The 15,683-nt window shown below is 45.8% G+C and overlaps 1 protein-coding gene across 1 annotated transcript in view; it reads left to right on the top strand.

The window, feature by feature from the left end:
- Positions 1 to 15,683, top strand: part of rnf24 (ring finger protein 24) — a 167,366-nt gene that overhangs the window by 20,337 nt on the left and 131,346 nt on the right. The gene's annotated exons all lie outside the window — the stretch shown is intronic.

Below are 15,683 nucleotides of genomic sequence, written 5' to 3'. Positions count from 1 at the left end.
CCCAGTAAGGTGCCTAAATGACACTTAATGCTGCAGGCCTTCCCAAAAGGAGGCGACATGGGGCTTTCATTGATTCTCCAGCTGGGGGGCGAGATGCCCATCACCTCCACTAAACAGTGCCAGTGTATGCAGCCTTTGGTTGCACTGCGCTGTCTTTTTAAGATGGCTATGTATCCACACCTGCGCATATGTTGAAGGGAACGTTGGGTGTGCACAATCTGTTTGTTTCCATACACAGCTGCAGCTTCAAGGACGTATTTGTGGAGGGCCTCCTTGAGCTGCTACAATCAGTGTGATGAAGGTACTCCCACATCGTCGTTAGGCATAGATATCCAAAATTTTGACCCAGCTACGATGAAAGAACATTGATATGTGTCTAAGTGTTCCCAGATGTATGGGAACACCACCACTTGCAAGTTCCCCACCAAGCTACACACTATCCTGACTTGGAAATATATCGCCGTTCCTTCACTGTCACCGGGTCAAAATCCTGGAACTCCCTTCCTCAGAGCACTGTGGGTGTACCTACACCACATGGACTGCAGCGGTTCAAGAAAGCAGCTCACCACCACCTTCTCAAGGGCAACTAGGGATGGGCAATTAATGCTGGCCCAGCCAGCGAAACCCACTTTTTTTTTTAAAGATACAGCAATTAAAATACTGCAAATGCTCGAAATGTAAAGTAAAAGCAGGAAGGATAACACTCTGCAGTCAGTCAGCTCCTGTGGCAAAAGAAAGATAGGGGTAAATTTTCAGGTCAATGACTTTTCATTAGTGGTTCTGTAAGAACACAAGAATAGGAGCAGGTGTGGCTCCTCAAGCCTGCTTCACCATTTAATAAAATCATGGCTGATCCCCGACCCCAACGCCATTTTGCCACCCATCCCCATAACCCTGAATCCCTTCATGTAACTGGGTTTGAGTTCAGTTTGAGTCAATTGACTTTTGGCCGCTCTCCAAATTTCCCCATCCACTGGTGACAATGCCCGTTGCTGGCGGGACTGGAAAATCCCATCCTATGCCCGTAACTCTTACCATTTGTGTGTTATAATTCTGAGAATTAAGAAATGTCAAGTGCTTTAACAGTTGTTAACACAGTTAAATTGCCATCGTTTCAGCAAACTTAGTGCAGGATGGCTTAAATCTTCAAAAGACGACAAACTGCTTGGGGCATGGTAAACTTCTTATGGCTTATAACAATAAAATATCAAATCTGCCAAACCTGAGCACCATGCCCATACATGATGATTGCACTCCAAGGGGTTTGACCCAATAAAACTATTTGTGTAAGTCTTAGCTAGTTAGAAATCCTAATAGGCTATATGTACAACCTGGAGGTTGTAAATTCAGTTTGTGTCAAATTGAATTGAAGAATTTTGATAAATTGTGGGCTGGCACCAGGAAAGCAAAAGTGACTGTGTAAGTGAACAAATTGTCAATAAAAGCCCAGTGGTCACTCCTGTCATTCAGGGAAGGGAAGCAGCCAGCCTTAGCCAGCTTGTCCTGCATGCAGTTCCTGCTTCCAGTTCCACTCGAGGTGACTGAGTCTTACTATCCAGTGAAGTGGCCAAGCAAACAATCAAGCAGGTGGCTCACTGCCAACTTCATCACCTGCGATGACCAATAAGGGTGACCTTGCCAACATTATTAACATCTTAGTGAATAAATAAAAGTGTAAGAGCCCTCATCTGGAAAATGGAAAGATTTTGGCTGCTGCACAATTTTTTGAAGTCATTTATCCTTTGTTATCTCTTGAGTTGTGGGGTGACTTGAGGGAAAGGGGGGAGCGGGAGGAAGAATGGTAGCCATGTTAATGTAAACTCATTGGTTTTAGGGAGCCAAAATTGTGCTCAGTATTGGGGTCAGTAAATTGTTTTACACACAATACCAGGTTTGTTGACCTGATCTCATTGGTAACTTTCTCACGTTAGACATTGGTATGGCAGGGTCTGAGCTCAGTTTTCGATAGCTGTCGTAAGAAATGAGTAAGACGAGTTTGGTATGAGGGTATGTTAGTCTAATGGCCAGGGTAGTAGATGCAGTCATTTTAAAAATTCATTCGGGGCTGTGGGCTTCGCTGGCTGGGCCAGACTTTATTGCCCATCCCTAATTGTCCTTTAGAAGGTGGTGGTAAGGTGCGTTCTTGAACCACTGCAGTCCATGTGGTGTAAGGTAAACCCACAGTGCTATTAGGAAGGCACTTCCAGGATTTTGACCCAGCGACAATGAAGGAATGGCTATAAAATTCCAAGTCAAGATGGTGAGCGACTTGGAGGGGAATTTCCAGGTGGTGGTGTTCCCATGTGTTTGCTACCCTTGTCCTTCTAGATGGCAGTGTCGGTGGGTTTGGAAGGTGCTGTCTAAGTAGCCTTGGTGAATTCTTGCAGTGCATCTGGTAGATGGTACACATTACTACCCTGCGTTGGTGGTGGAGGGGGTGAATGTTTGTGGATGTGATGTCAATCAAGTGGGCTGTTTTGTCCTGGACGGTGTCAAGCTTCTTGAGTGTTGTGGGAGCTGCACTCATCCAGGCAAGTGGGGAGTATTCCATCACACTCCTGACTTGTGCCTTGTAGATGGTGAACAGGCTGTGGGGAGTCAGGAGGTGAGTTACTTGTTGCAGGATACCTAGCCTCATGAGTTTAAACTTTACCTTGGCTATTTGTAGAGTCAAGTGCAAAGCACCTGGATTGTAAAACCCAGCCGATCCATTTGCGTCCTTCAGCAAAGGCAACCTATCACCCTTATTTAGTCTGCCTTGCATTTGGCTCAAGTCCCGTTTTGTGGTTGACTCTTAATAAATAAAGACTGCCTTGGCAGTGTCATCCATATGCAGAGAGCAATTATAAAACAATTGCTTCCTTCTGTGTTGCAAATATCTGTCTAAGGTCTGCCTTACTGTGCTTCATTCCCTTCTCTACACACCTTTTAAACTGTACCAGTGTTCCCCTCCTTTCACCCCTCGCACAGCCTGTCATCTCCTTCCAGAGATTGTTCTGCCAGTTGTTCAAGTAGGTCGATGGCCAATTATGTTTTATTCTCCACGGCTGCGTGTGTTTCTTGCATTATTGATTGTTCAATCCGTGCCTTGACTAGGCTTTGCACCTTTGTTAATAAGGCATAATGACTCGTGATAATTAGACTCCTCAAAGTCTAATAATGGACCTTGTTATATGATTGGGCAGTGCCTTTCCTTCCAGACTCCGTGAGGTTAGTCACTCATCATTCCGGTCCGGTCTACAATCTCTGCTTCTGGATTTTGTTTCATTCTCCCTTTTGGAATTGGTCAACATTTTTTTCTTAGTTATTTGAGTTCAATCTGGAGTCCTGATCCCTTCTCTCTCCACCACCCCCCCCGTTGAAGTGATTTGTTTTTCTCCTTTTGTTGAAATTTCTAAATAAAGAGAACAAAAGAAAGGACCCGTCTGAAACAAATGTTAAAGTAACACCAGTAAAATGGAGACAACTCCAGTTATCAGGAGCTTGAGCTTGTTTTATTTTGGAAAAACCATTAGTATGCCAGAATTTACTGTAGCTGGCAATTGGGCAGCGCCTGCCACTCGCTAGATTTTAAATTCCGTGAGACTTTGCAGAGCAAGTTGCTGCCAGTGGGAGATGGAAAGGGCATTTTGGATCCATGTCATGGAACATGGAACATGGCAAACATTGACCTCTCTCCTCAATGAACCGGATTGAACAGCAGAGTGTCTGACCCCGGAAGCATGAGTTAGAATGGTACAGAAAGTGAAATAAACAGAAAGAAAGAAAGAAAGAAAAATGGGATTAAAAGAGAGAGAGAGAAAAACAATTTTTTTAAATTAAGTTTTTTGCTTTAAAAAATAACTTTTCATTTTAAAAAATCTCCAACAATCATTCAAAGCTGAAGGAATCATCCTCCGCAATTCACAGAATCACAGAATTGTTATGGCGCGCAAGGAAGCCATTTGGTCCATTGTGTTGGCACCAGCTCTCCTAGTGAGCAGCTCGCCTAGGTTCTCCATCCAATTCTCGGCCTTCTCCGTGTGACCCTGAAAATACTTCCTTTGTAGATTACAGTCTTTTGAATGCTTCAATTAAACCTGCCCCTACCACACTCAAGCAGTGCATTCCAGACCCTAACTACATGCTGGGTGCAAAGGTTTTTCCTCACTTTGGCCTCTTTTATTAGCTACTTCAAATCTGTGCCCTCTCATTCTTGATCCGTTCACGAATGCAAAAAGTTTCTCCCTATTTACTCTGTCTAGACCCCTCGTGATTTTGAAATCTCTATCAGATCTCCTCTCAACCTTCTTTTCTCCAAGGGAAACAGTCCTAACTTCTCCAAATATCTTCAGAACTGATGTTCCTCATCCCTGGAACCATTCTCATGAATCTTTTCTGCACCTTCTCTAATGCCTTTATATCCTTCCTAAAGTGTGGCGCCCAGAACTGGATACAGTACTCCAGCTGAGGCCGCACTAGTGACTTATACAAGTTAAACATAATCTCCTTGTTCTCATACTCTATGCCACTATTAATAAAGCCCAGGATTCTGGATGCTTTATTAACTGCTCTCTCAACCTGTCCTGCCACCTTGATTTATGCTCATGTCCCTCTGCTCCTGCACCCACTTCAAAGTCGTAAGCTTTATTTTATATTGTCTCTCCATGTTCTTCTACCAAAATGAATCACTTCACATTTCTCCACATTGAACTTCATCTGCCCCTTGTTTGCTAATTCTACCAACCTGTCTGTCCTTTTGAAGTTCTATACTATTCTCCTTGTACACCAAGGTCTAGATTTTTAATATTTATCAGGAAAAGCAAGGTTCCCATCACTGACCCCTGAGGAACTCCACTACAAACCTCCCTCCGGCCTGAAAAACACCCATTAACCACTATTTTCTGTTTCCTATCACTCAGCCAATTCTGGAATTGTAATAGTTTGCAGTGCCAGTGAGGTTGTTTGGCAGCAATTAAGACTTGTCACACTATTAAAAAAGATATTTAGACTGATATGTCCTAACTTCCTGTGGCAGGTTTAATTCATATTCACCATGCAAGCTTCACATCGCTCAGTACATGTTAATGGTTAATCAGATGGCAAGTCACTAATTTTGGGAAGCTAACAGCTGAGAGACATCCCTCAGACATCTGTCCCTCACCTGAATTTGTTGTAGCAGTTTACGGATGAATAATGCTGAGTTCCGTTAGCCTCATCATTACTTCTGCAGTAACTTCTAGCTTATTTTGAGGTCGTCCCATTGAACCTCCTGAAGACTATATGGAGTCAACAAAGGAATCAACTCAAGTTCTGTCGAAGGGTCATGAGGACTCGAAACGTCAACTCTTTTCTTCTCCGCCGATGCTGCCAGACCTGCTGAGTTTTTCCAGGTAATTCTGTTTTTGTTTTGGATTTCCAGCATCCGCAGTTTTTTTGTTTTTATCTCTGTGTTTAATTGACTGCCACTGCTCTTCAAGAAATGCCTACCTCCTTGAAGAAGTTCTGCTCCTCTCTGCGACAAGATTTCCGGATTTCTCTGTTGCCTTGTTCACCTTCATTGCTTTCCATTTCTCTCCTAGTGTTTGACAAGGTGTTTACTAAAACCCGCTTTCACAGCCATATCTCCTTTCTCAGTGACTGTCTCCGTCTCCGACTTACCCCACATGGATTTCAACTGAAATTCCACCCCTCATGTTTCGAACCCACCCAGGATTACAGGTATCTCCGGGACATAAAACGTTTCTCGGACTGCTGTTCCCGTCACATTCTGAAATCCACTCTCAGTGCCATGCGCCGCCATATGAACACACTTGACCTCTCCCTCCAGCAGCACCGCCGTACCCTTTTTCAAAGCTGCGCGTGCCCCCAGTTTCATTTTATCCTTCGGCTCATCCGACGCCTCAACAAGAAACTTTTTCTCTTTCTCTCAAGTGCTAAGGAACGCAAGCTGCAACAACTCATCGACACCAACACCCATCTAGGACCCTCCACCCCTGCCTGTCCCTCCGTCCCCACCCCATCTTCCAATCCCAACCCCAGCCGTGTATTCACTATACCCCCTGACCTTCCCCTCTCCGATGCTGAACGTTCAGTGCTCAGCAAAGGACTTAGTTTCATACCCTTACGCCCTCACCTCAATGAATTTCGGGCTCGGCATGATACTGAACTCTTCTTCCGCCGTCTTCGTCTCCGGGCTCACTTCTTTGGGCAGGAGTCCTCTCCCAGTTCAACGGATCCTTTTACCCATCTTCAATATTCTCCCTCCACCTGGACCCCTCCCTCTGGATTCTTACCTTCTCTCGATCTTTTCATTGAGAACTGTCGGCGCGACATTAGTCGTCTCAATTTCTCTGCTCCTCTCACCCATTCTAACCTGTCTCTCTCTGAACTTACTGCACTCCATTCTCTCAGGTCCAACCCTGACATTGTCATCAAACCCGCTGACAAGGGTGGTGCTGTTGTTGTCTGGCGCACTGACCTCTACCACGCGGAGGCTGAGCGTCAACTCGCAGACACTTCCTCCTACCTCTCCCTGGACCATGACCCCACCACTGAACATCAAGCCATTGTTTCCAGGACTGTCACTGACCTCATCTCCTCTGGGGATCTCCCTCCCACAGCTTCCAACCTGATAGTTGCCCAACCTCGGACGGCCCGCTTCTATCTCCTACCCAAAATCCACAAACAGAACTGCCCCGGTAGACCGATCGTCTCAGCTTGCTCCTGCCCCACAGAACTCATTTCTCGTTATCTTGACTCCCTTCTCTCTCCCCTTGTCCAGTCCCTTCCCACCTACATCCGTGATTCCTCTGACACCTTACGTCACATCAACAATTTCCAGTTCCCTGGCCCCTACCGCTTCCTCTTCACCATGGACGTCCAATCCCTCTACACCTCCATCCCCCACCAGGATGGTCTGAGGGCCCTTAGCTTCTTCCTCGAACAGAGGCCCGAACAATCCCCATCCACCACTACTCTCCTCCGTCTGGCTGAACTTGTTCTCACGCTGAACAATTTCTCCTTCAACTCCTCTCACTTCCTCCAAATAAAAGGTGTGGCTATGGGTACCCGCATGGGCCCCAGCTATGCCTGTCTCTTTATGGGGTATGTGGAACATTCCTTGTTGCAGTCCTACTCCGGCCCCCTTCCACAACTCTTTCTCCGGTACATCGATGATTATTTCGGTGCTGCTTCATGCTCTCGTCAGGACTTGGAAAAATTTATTAATTTTGCTTCCAATCTCCACCCCTCCATCATTTTCACGTGGTCCATCTCTGACACTTCCCTTCCCTTCCTTGACCTCTCTGTCTCAATCTCTGGTGATAGACTGTCCACCAATATCCATTACAAACCCACCGACACCCACAGCTATCTCGACTACAGCTCCTCACACCCCACTTCCTGTAAGGACTCCATCCCATTCTCTCAGTTCCTTCGCCTCCGTCGCATCTGTTCCGATGATGCTACATTCAAAAACAGTTCCTCTGACATGTCCTCCTTCTTCCTTAACCGAGGTTTTCCACCCACGGTCGTTGACAGGGCCCTCAACCGTGTCCGGCCCATCTCCCGCGCATCCGCCCTCACTCCTTCTCCTCCCTCCCAGAAACATGATAGGGTCCCCCTTGTCCTCACTTATCACCCCACCAGCCTCCGCATTCAAAGGATCATCCTCCGCCATTTCCGCCAACTCCAGCATGATGCCACTACCAAACACATCTTCCCTTCACCCCCCTTATCGGCATTCCGTAGGGATCGCTCCCTCCGGGACACCCTGGTCCACTCCTCCATCACCCCCTACTCCTCAACCCCCTCCTATGGCACAACCCCTTGCCCACGCAAAAGATGCAACACCTGCCCCTTCACTTCCTCTCTCCTCACCGTCCAAGGACCCAAACACTCCTTTCAAGTGAAGCAGCATTTCACTTGCATTTCCCCCAACTTAGTCTACTGCATTCGTTGCTCCCAATGTGGTCTCCTCTACATTGGAGAGACCAAACGTAAACTGGGCGACCGCTTTGCAGAACACCTGCGGTCTGTCCGCAAGAATGACCCAAACCTCCCTGTCGCTTGCCATTTTAACACTCCACCCTGCTCTCTTGCCCACATGTCTGTCCTTGGCTTGCTGCATTGTTCCAGTGAAGCCCAACGCAAACTGGAGGAACAACACCTCATCTTCCGACTAGGGACTTTACAGCCTTCCGGACTGAATATTGAATTCAACAACTTTAGGTCGTGAGTCCCCTCCCCCATCCCCACCCCCTTTCTGTTTCCCCCTTCTCTTTTTTTTTCCCAATAAATTATAAAGATTTTCCTTTTCCCACCTATTTCCATTATATAAAATAAAAAAAAAAACCCACTAGAGCTATACCTTGAGTGCCCTACCATCCATTCTTAATTAGCACATTCGTTTAGATAATATCACCAACTTTATCTTTAACACCTATGTGTTCTATTGTACTATTGTTGTTGACATCTTTTGATATTCTGCTTCTATCACTGCTTGTTTGTCGCTACAACCACACCAACCTCCTCCACCTCTCTGTCTCTCTATCTCTCCGCCCCCCCACACACACACCTTAAACCAGCTTATATTTCAGCTCTTTCCTGGACTCGAACTCAAGTTCTGTCGAAGGGTCATGAGGACTCGAAACGTCAACTCTTTTCTTCTCCGCCGATGCTGCCAGACCTGCTGAGTTTTTCCAGGTAATTCTGTTTTTGTTAAGGAATATTAGCGCAGGTTGACTGTTGAAGAATTCAGGTACCAGGGAAAAAGAGAAAGTACGAAAGGAAGTCAGCTTGAAATTTCCACATGGAAATCATACTTTGAAATATGTTACTGAAGAAATGCATTGAGGTGGACAGGACGTGAGTTCAAGTGATAATGGATATATTTCTGGAGAAAGAGAAACATGTGCTGAGAAGGTGGGCAGATCAGATTCATGGATGTTTAAAGCACAGAAGGAACCCATTGTGCTTGTGTCAACTCTCTCCGAAAGCTATCCGATTATTCCTGCTCTTTCCCCATAGCTGTGAAACTTTCTTCACAAATGTGTGTGTATTATTATGGATGGGGGGAGGGGGTTAATTTAAACAGCCTTGATTTACATCATCCTGTAAACAGAAAGGTGTTTTGATTTGCTTTCCCCTATATAAGCAGTGGCATATTTCCCAACCCCTCAGTTTGGTGTGCTCCAATTACAATTAATAACCCCGCAGCAAACTCGAGATATGATGAACTCAAAAGGTTAATTTATTTGCACACACTCAAACACAGGAGGAGGGTTGCCGTGCGGTCCCCTAGGCACTCCTATATTGAAATAGAGATATAGAAAAGGAAGATTTACAGGGAAAAGACCACAGAGAATGCCACTTAGGTATTTCTTCACAGACTGAAAACTGATACTGTATAATTCACTTTTCCAGTAGAGTTGACTTTCACAATGAGGCAGACATGCAGAGATGAGTCAGCCTTGTAGGCAATGGTACAGAGGTTCCAGTAGAAACAGTGTAGCCGGACCCAGATATTCAAACCTGAACAGAGCCCCTTTTCTGTAGTGCTGCCTGTAGATGGATAAATGGCAGGCTGAGTTTTCAGTACAGCAATGCATTATAACTGGTTCCATCAGCTAGTGGGTCATGTCACATGACCCCCCCACCTCTCCACTCTAGCTTTGACAAAGAGGGTGTATCCCTTTGTCCCGGTTACTGAGATTGTTAAATGTTCTAACCATTAAGACTTGAAAGGAAGATTGCGGGGTTCTTTGTCCTAGCAGATGAATAGGCTCCGGTTGGCCAGGCCTGGCATATGAAATGCAGATGGCCTTTGTATAGTTCTCTTTGAATTTGACCTCTGCCGCCCACAAGGGGTCGTTAGGTCTCTTCAGAGATAACGAGTTGCAAGTTTCTGCGATCCTGCCATGGTAGCTCTTTTTGTTCAGGGTCACAGACAGACATAGCTTCAGCCATTTTAAAATGTCTTTGCCCAGTCTTAAAAAGTTTAGAAATTTGCCATGTGGCTATCTATATCTGTTTTATAAAAATATACAGTCTTACCCTGTTACAGTATGACTATATATAATTCTTGTTTTGAAAGCTACTATTGAATTAATCTATGAAAAAAAAGGGCTTTATGAGCGTAATGGGGATTTCCTGTTCTAAAAAAAAATCATGCTTTTGTAAACAGTGGAACCACTTGAGGAGTTAGGGATGTTTTGGGGGCTGGTAGTGGTTTAGAATATCAGGATTGTGCTGCCATTTCACGACAGTTACTTAGCTTGACCATTCAGTACAGCTTGTTCCATTGTAATCCATTGATTCTGGTTTTGATGCTAAATCAAGCGGGCAACCCAAGATAAATTGACTGATGATTTTGACATTTGCCAAACTGAACTTCACAATGCAAGAATTGTTAAGGGAATATCATTGCTTTAAGTTTTGTACACGAAGCTTTGTTGTCCGGGGGTCGGGTGGGGTGGGGGGATGGTGTGGTAGTGGATGGGATACAGGGAGGTTCGAAATCACTTCCGACGGCCCTGGGGGTAAGCTGTTTCAGAACTTTAAAAAGTAAAACGGTAAATCTTTCAGCATCCGCATGTCGCACTTGATTTCAGTACAATAACCGTTTTGTCCCAAACACCAGCTAACAGCAGCTTTCACGCAGCTTTCCTTTTAGTAATGGGCATTGGTTGCCTAGTAAAATGCTGGGGTCAGGGTGCACACCCTATTGGATTGTGTGCAAATCAAATCTATTTGCTTAGGGTGTAAAACGTATCCAGTAAACAGGGCGTGAGGTGTGGCAAATTCTAGATGAACAGAAAAATGACGTGCATTTATACAAACATACGAACAAGGAGCAGGAGTAGGCTATTCAGCCCCTCGAGCCTACTCCGCCACTTAATAGAATGATAGCTGATCAGATAGTAACCTGAAATCTGCATCCCACCTATCCCCAATAACCTATCACCCCCTTGCTTACCAAGAATCTGTCCGCCTCTGCCTTAAAAATATTCAAGGACTTTGCTTCCACCACCTTTTCAGGAAGAGAGTTCCAAAGACTCTCAACTCTGAGTGAAAACATTTTGCCTCATCTTGCTTCAAATGGGGACACCTTATTTTTAAACAGTGACCCCCTAGTTCTAGATTTTTCCACAAGAGGAAACATCCTCTCCACGTCCACCCTGTCAAGACCCCTCAGGATCTTAAATGTTTCAATCAAGTCACCTCTTACTCTTCTAAACTCCAGCAGATGCATGCTGAGTCCGTCCAACCTTTCCTCATAAGACATCCCAGGTATTAGTCTAATAAACCTTCTCTGAACTGTTTCTAATGCATTTACATCCTTCCTTAAAAAAGGAGACCAGTACTGAACACTACTCCAGATGTGGTCTCACTAGTGCTCTGTCTACTTTTGTATTCAATTTCCCTTGCAATAAATGATAGCATTTTATTAGCTTTCCTAATTACTTGCTACACCTGCATTCTGGCCTTTTGTGATTCATGCACTAGGACGCCTGGATCTCTTTGCATCTCAGAGCTCTGCAATCTCTCACCATTTAGATAATATGCTTCTCTTTTATTCTTCCTGCCAAAAGCTGATCAAAGATCTGCAGTCCTGCCGCATCCAGTTATGAATGGTGATGGACAATTAAACAACTCACTGGAGGAGGAGGCTCCACAAATATCCCCATCCCCAATGATGGGGGAGCCCAGCATATCAGTGCAAAAGATAAGGCTGAAGCATTTGCTACAATCTTCAGCCAGAAGTGCCGAGTGGATGATCCATCTTGACCTCCACTGGAGGTCCACAGCATCACAGATATCAATCTTCAGCCAATTCGATTCACTCCACATGATATCAAGAAATGGCTGAAGACACTGGACAGTGCAAAGGTTATGGGCCCTGACAATATTCTGGTAATAGTACTGAAGACTTGTGCTCCAGAACTTGCCACACCCCTAGCCAAGCTGTTCCAGTACAACTACAACACTGGCATCTACCCAGCTATGTGGAAAATTGCCCAGGTATGTCCTGTACACACAAAGCAGGACAAATCCAACCCGGCCAATTACCGACCCTTCAGTCTACTCTCCATCATAAGTAAAGTGATGGAGGGGCTCGTCATCTGTCCCACAAGCGGCACTTGCTTCACAATAACCTGCTCACAGACACCCGGTTTGGGTTCCGCCAGGACCACTCAGCTCCTGACTTCATTACAGCCTTGGTTCAAACATGGACAAAAGAACTGAACTCCCAAGGTGAGGTGAGAGTGACTGCCCTTGACACCAAGGCCGCATTTGACAGAGTGTGGCATCAAAGAGCCCTAGCAAAACAGGGGAAAAACTCTCCACTGGTTGGAGTCATACCTAGCACAAAGGAAGATGGTTGTGGTTGTTGGAGGTCAGTCATCTCAGCTCCAGGACATCACTGCAGGAGTTCCTCAGGGTAGTGTCCTCGGCCCAACCATTTTCAGCTGCTTCATCAATGACCTTCCACCGTAAGGTCAGAAGTGGGGATGTTCGCTGATGATTGCACAATGTTCAGCACCATTCGTGACTCCTCAGATACTGAAGCAGCTGTTGTCCAAATGTTGCAAAACCTGGACAATATCCAGGCTTGGGCTGACAGGTGGCAAGTAACATTTGCACCACACAAGTGTCAGGCAATGACCATCTCCAATGAGTGAGAATCTGACCATCGCCTCTTGACGTTCAGTAGCATTACCATCACTGAATCCCCCACTATCAACATCCTGTGGTTGGGGGTGGGTGGGGGTGGGGGGGTGGTGGTTATCATTGACCAGAGGCTAGGAATCCTGCGACGAGTAACTCACCTCCTGACTGCCCAAAGCCTGTTCACAATATTGCAAGGCACAAGTCAGGAGTGTGATGGAATACACCCCACTTGCCTGGATGAGTGCAGCTCCCACAACACTCAAGAAGCTTGACACCATCTGGGACAAAGCAGCCTGCTTGATTGGCACCATATCCACACACGTTCATTCCCTCCACCGTCGATGCAGAGTAGCAGCAGTGTGTATCATCTGCAAGATGCATTGCAGGAATTCGCAAAGGCTTCTTAGACAGGACCTTCCAAACGCACAACCACAACCATCTGAAAGGGCAAATAGATAGATGGGAACACCGTCATCTGGAAGTTCCCCTTCAAGTCACTCACCATCCTGACTTGGAAATATATCGCCGTTCCTTCACTGTCACTGGGTCAAAATCCTGCAACGCCCTTCCTAACAGCACTGTGGGTGTACCTACACCACATGGACTGCAGGGTTCAACAAGGCAGCTCACCACCACCACCTCAAGGGCAACTAGGGATGGGCAATAAATGCTGGCCCAGCCAGCGAAGCCCACATGGATAGAGTCATAGGGTCACAGAGTTTTACAGTATGGAGAAGCCATTAGGCCCATCGTTTCTGTGCCGGCCATCAAGCCCCTATCTACCCTAATCCTATTTTCCAGCTCTTGGCCCGTAACCCTATATGCTATTGCATTTCACGTGTTCATCTAAATACTCCTTAAATGTTGTGAGGGTTCCTGCCTCTACCACCCCCTCAGGGAGAGAGTTCCAGACACTCCACACCCTCTGGGTGAAAAACTTTTTCCTCAAATCCCCTCTAAACCTCCTGCCCCTTACCTTAAATCTATGCCCCCTGGTTACTGACACCTCTTCCTATCTACCCTATCTATGCCCCTCATAATCCTGTATACCTCCATCAGGAGCCCCTCAGCCTTCTCTGCTCTAAGGAAAACAGCCCTAGCCTATCCAGTCTCTCTTCATAACTGAAATGCTCCAGCCCAGGCAACATCCTGGTGAATCTCCTTTGCACCCTCTCCAGTGCAATCACATCCTTCCTACAGTGTGGTGACCAGAACTGCACACACTGCTTCAGATATGGCCTAACTAGCATTTTATACAGCTCCAACATAACCTCCCTGCTCTTGTATTCACTGCCTTGACTGATAAAGGGAAGTATCCCATATGCCTTCTTAACCACCTTATCTACCTGTCCTGCTGCTTTCAAGGATCCATGGATATGCACACCAAAGTCCCTCTGACCCTCTGTACTTCCTAGGGTTCTACCGTTCATCGTGTAGTCCCTTGCCTTGTCAGTCCTCCTATCCCGTGAATGAAATGAAAAAATGGACAATTGCACATTTTCCCACATTATGCTCCATTTTATGCAGTGATTTCACAAATTCAGGATGTCCCAAAGCTCTTTACAGATAGTAAAGTTCATTTGAGGTCCAGTCATTATTATAATGCAGGAAGCAGGACAGTCAATTTGTACACAGCAAGGTCCCACAAGTAGCAATGTGTTAACGGCCAAATAATCTTATTTTAAGTGATGTTGATTGAAGGATAAGTATTGGCCAGGACACAAGGGAGATTTCCACTGTTTTTCTTCAACATAATGCTATGGGACCTTTCATATCATCCTGCGAGGGCAGACGAGGCCTCAGTTTAATGTTTCATTTAGCACCTCTGATGGTTCAGTATCCGCATATAATTTATGCTCAAGTCTCAGCTGTGGGACGTGAATTCATGACCTTCTGACTCAGAGAGAAGTGCTAACATTGAGTCATGCATGACTAACATGGATAAGGCTGGCAGAGTTGGGAACTCTTGAAAGAAATACCTGCATTTATACGACCTCAGGGCATCCCAAAGCATTTTATAACCAATGAGCTGTTTTTCAAGTAATCACACGTGTAGTGCATGATGTGTAGCAGCCAGTTTGCACAGAGCAAGCTGCCAATGTGATAATGACCAGAAAATCTGTTTCGGTGATTTTGATTGAGGGATAGCAATTGGCTAGGACTCCAGGGTAACACCCTTGCATTTCTTTGAAATAGTGTCATAGAATCTTTTACATCCACCTGAGAGAGTAGGACCTTGGTTTAAGGTCTCATCTAAATGACAGAACCTCTAGCTCCGTGCTGCCCTGCAGTGTCAGTCTAGATTTGTGTGTTTTAAGTATCTGGAATGGGACTCGAACCCCCAAACTTTAGACACCGAATATCATCCTGCTTAGTCATCCAAGGCTGGCATGTCATTGCTAAAAGGGTAAGAGGCGTGTGGGAGCAAAGGAGGTGAGGTGGCGGAGGGTGCGCTGACTAAAAATGAACACAAAGGAAGGATATCCTGAGTGTTGTGGGAGCTGCATTCATCCAGGCAAGTGGGGAGTATTTTGTCACACTCCTGACTTGTGCCTTGTAGATGGTGGACAGGCTTTGGGGAGTCAGGAGGTGGGTTACTTGTCACAGGATTCCTAGCCTCTGACCTGCTCTTGTAACCACAGTATTTATGTTTTTGGTCAATGGTAACCCCCCAGGATGTCGATAATGGGGGATTCAGTGATGGTAATATCATTGAAATTCAAGCAGCAATGGTTAGATTCTCCCTTGTTGGAAATGGTCATTGCCTGACACTTGTGTGGCATGAATGTTACTTGCCACTTGTCAGCCCAAGCCTGGATATTGTCCAGGTCTTGCTGCATTTGGCCATGCTTCAGTATCTGAGGAGCTGTGAATGGTGCTGAACATTGTGCAATCATCAGCGATCATCCCCACTTCTGACTTTATGATGGAAGGAAGGTCATGGATGAAGCAGCTGAAGACGGTTGGACCTAGGACACTACCCTGAGGAACTCCTGCAGTGATGTCCTGGAGCTGAGATGACTGACCTC

Source organism: Carcharodon carcharias, chromosome 1, assembly GCF_017639515.1.
Source record: "Carcharodon carcharias isolate sCarCar2 chromosome 1, sCarCar2.pri, whole genome shotgun sequence".
In the NCBI taxonomy this organism is placed as follows: Eukaryota; Metazoa; Chordata; class Chondrichthyes; order Lamniformes; family Lamnidae; genus Carcharodon; species Carcharodon carcharias.
The sequence above is the reverse complement of the archived record's forward strand: the minus strand, read 5'-3'. Positions and strand labels throughout refer to the sequence as shown.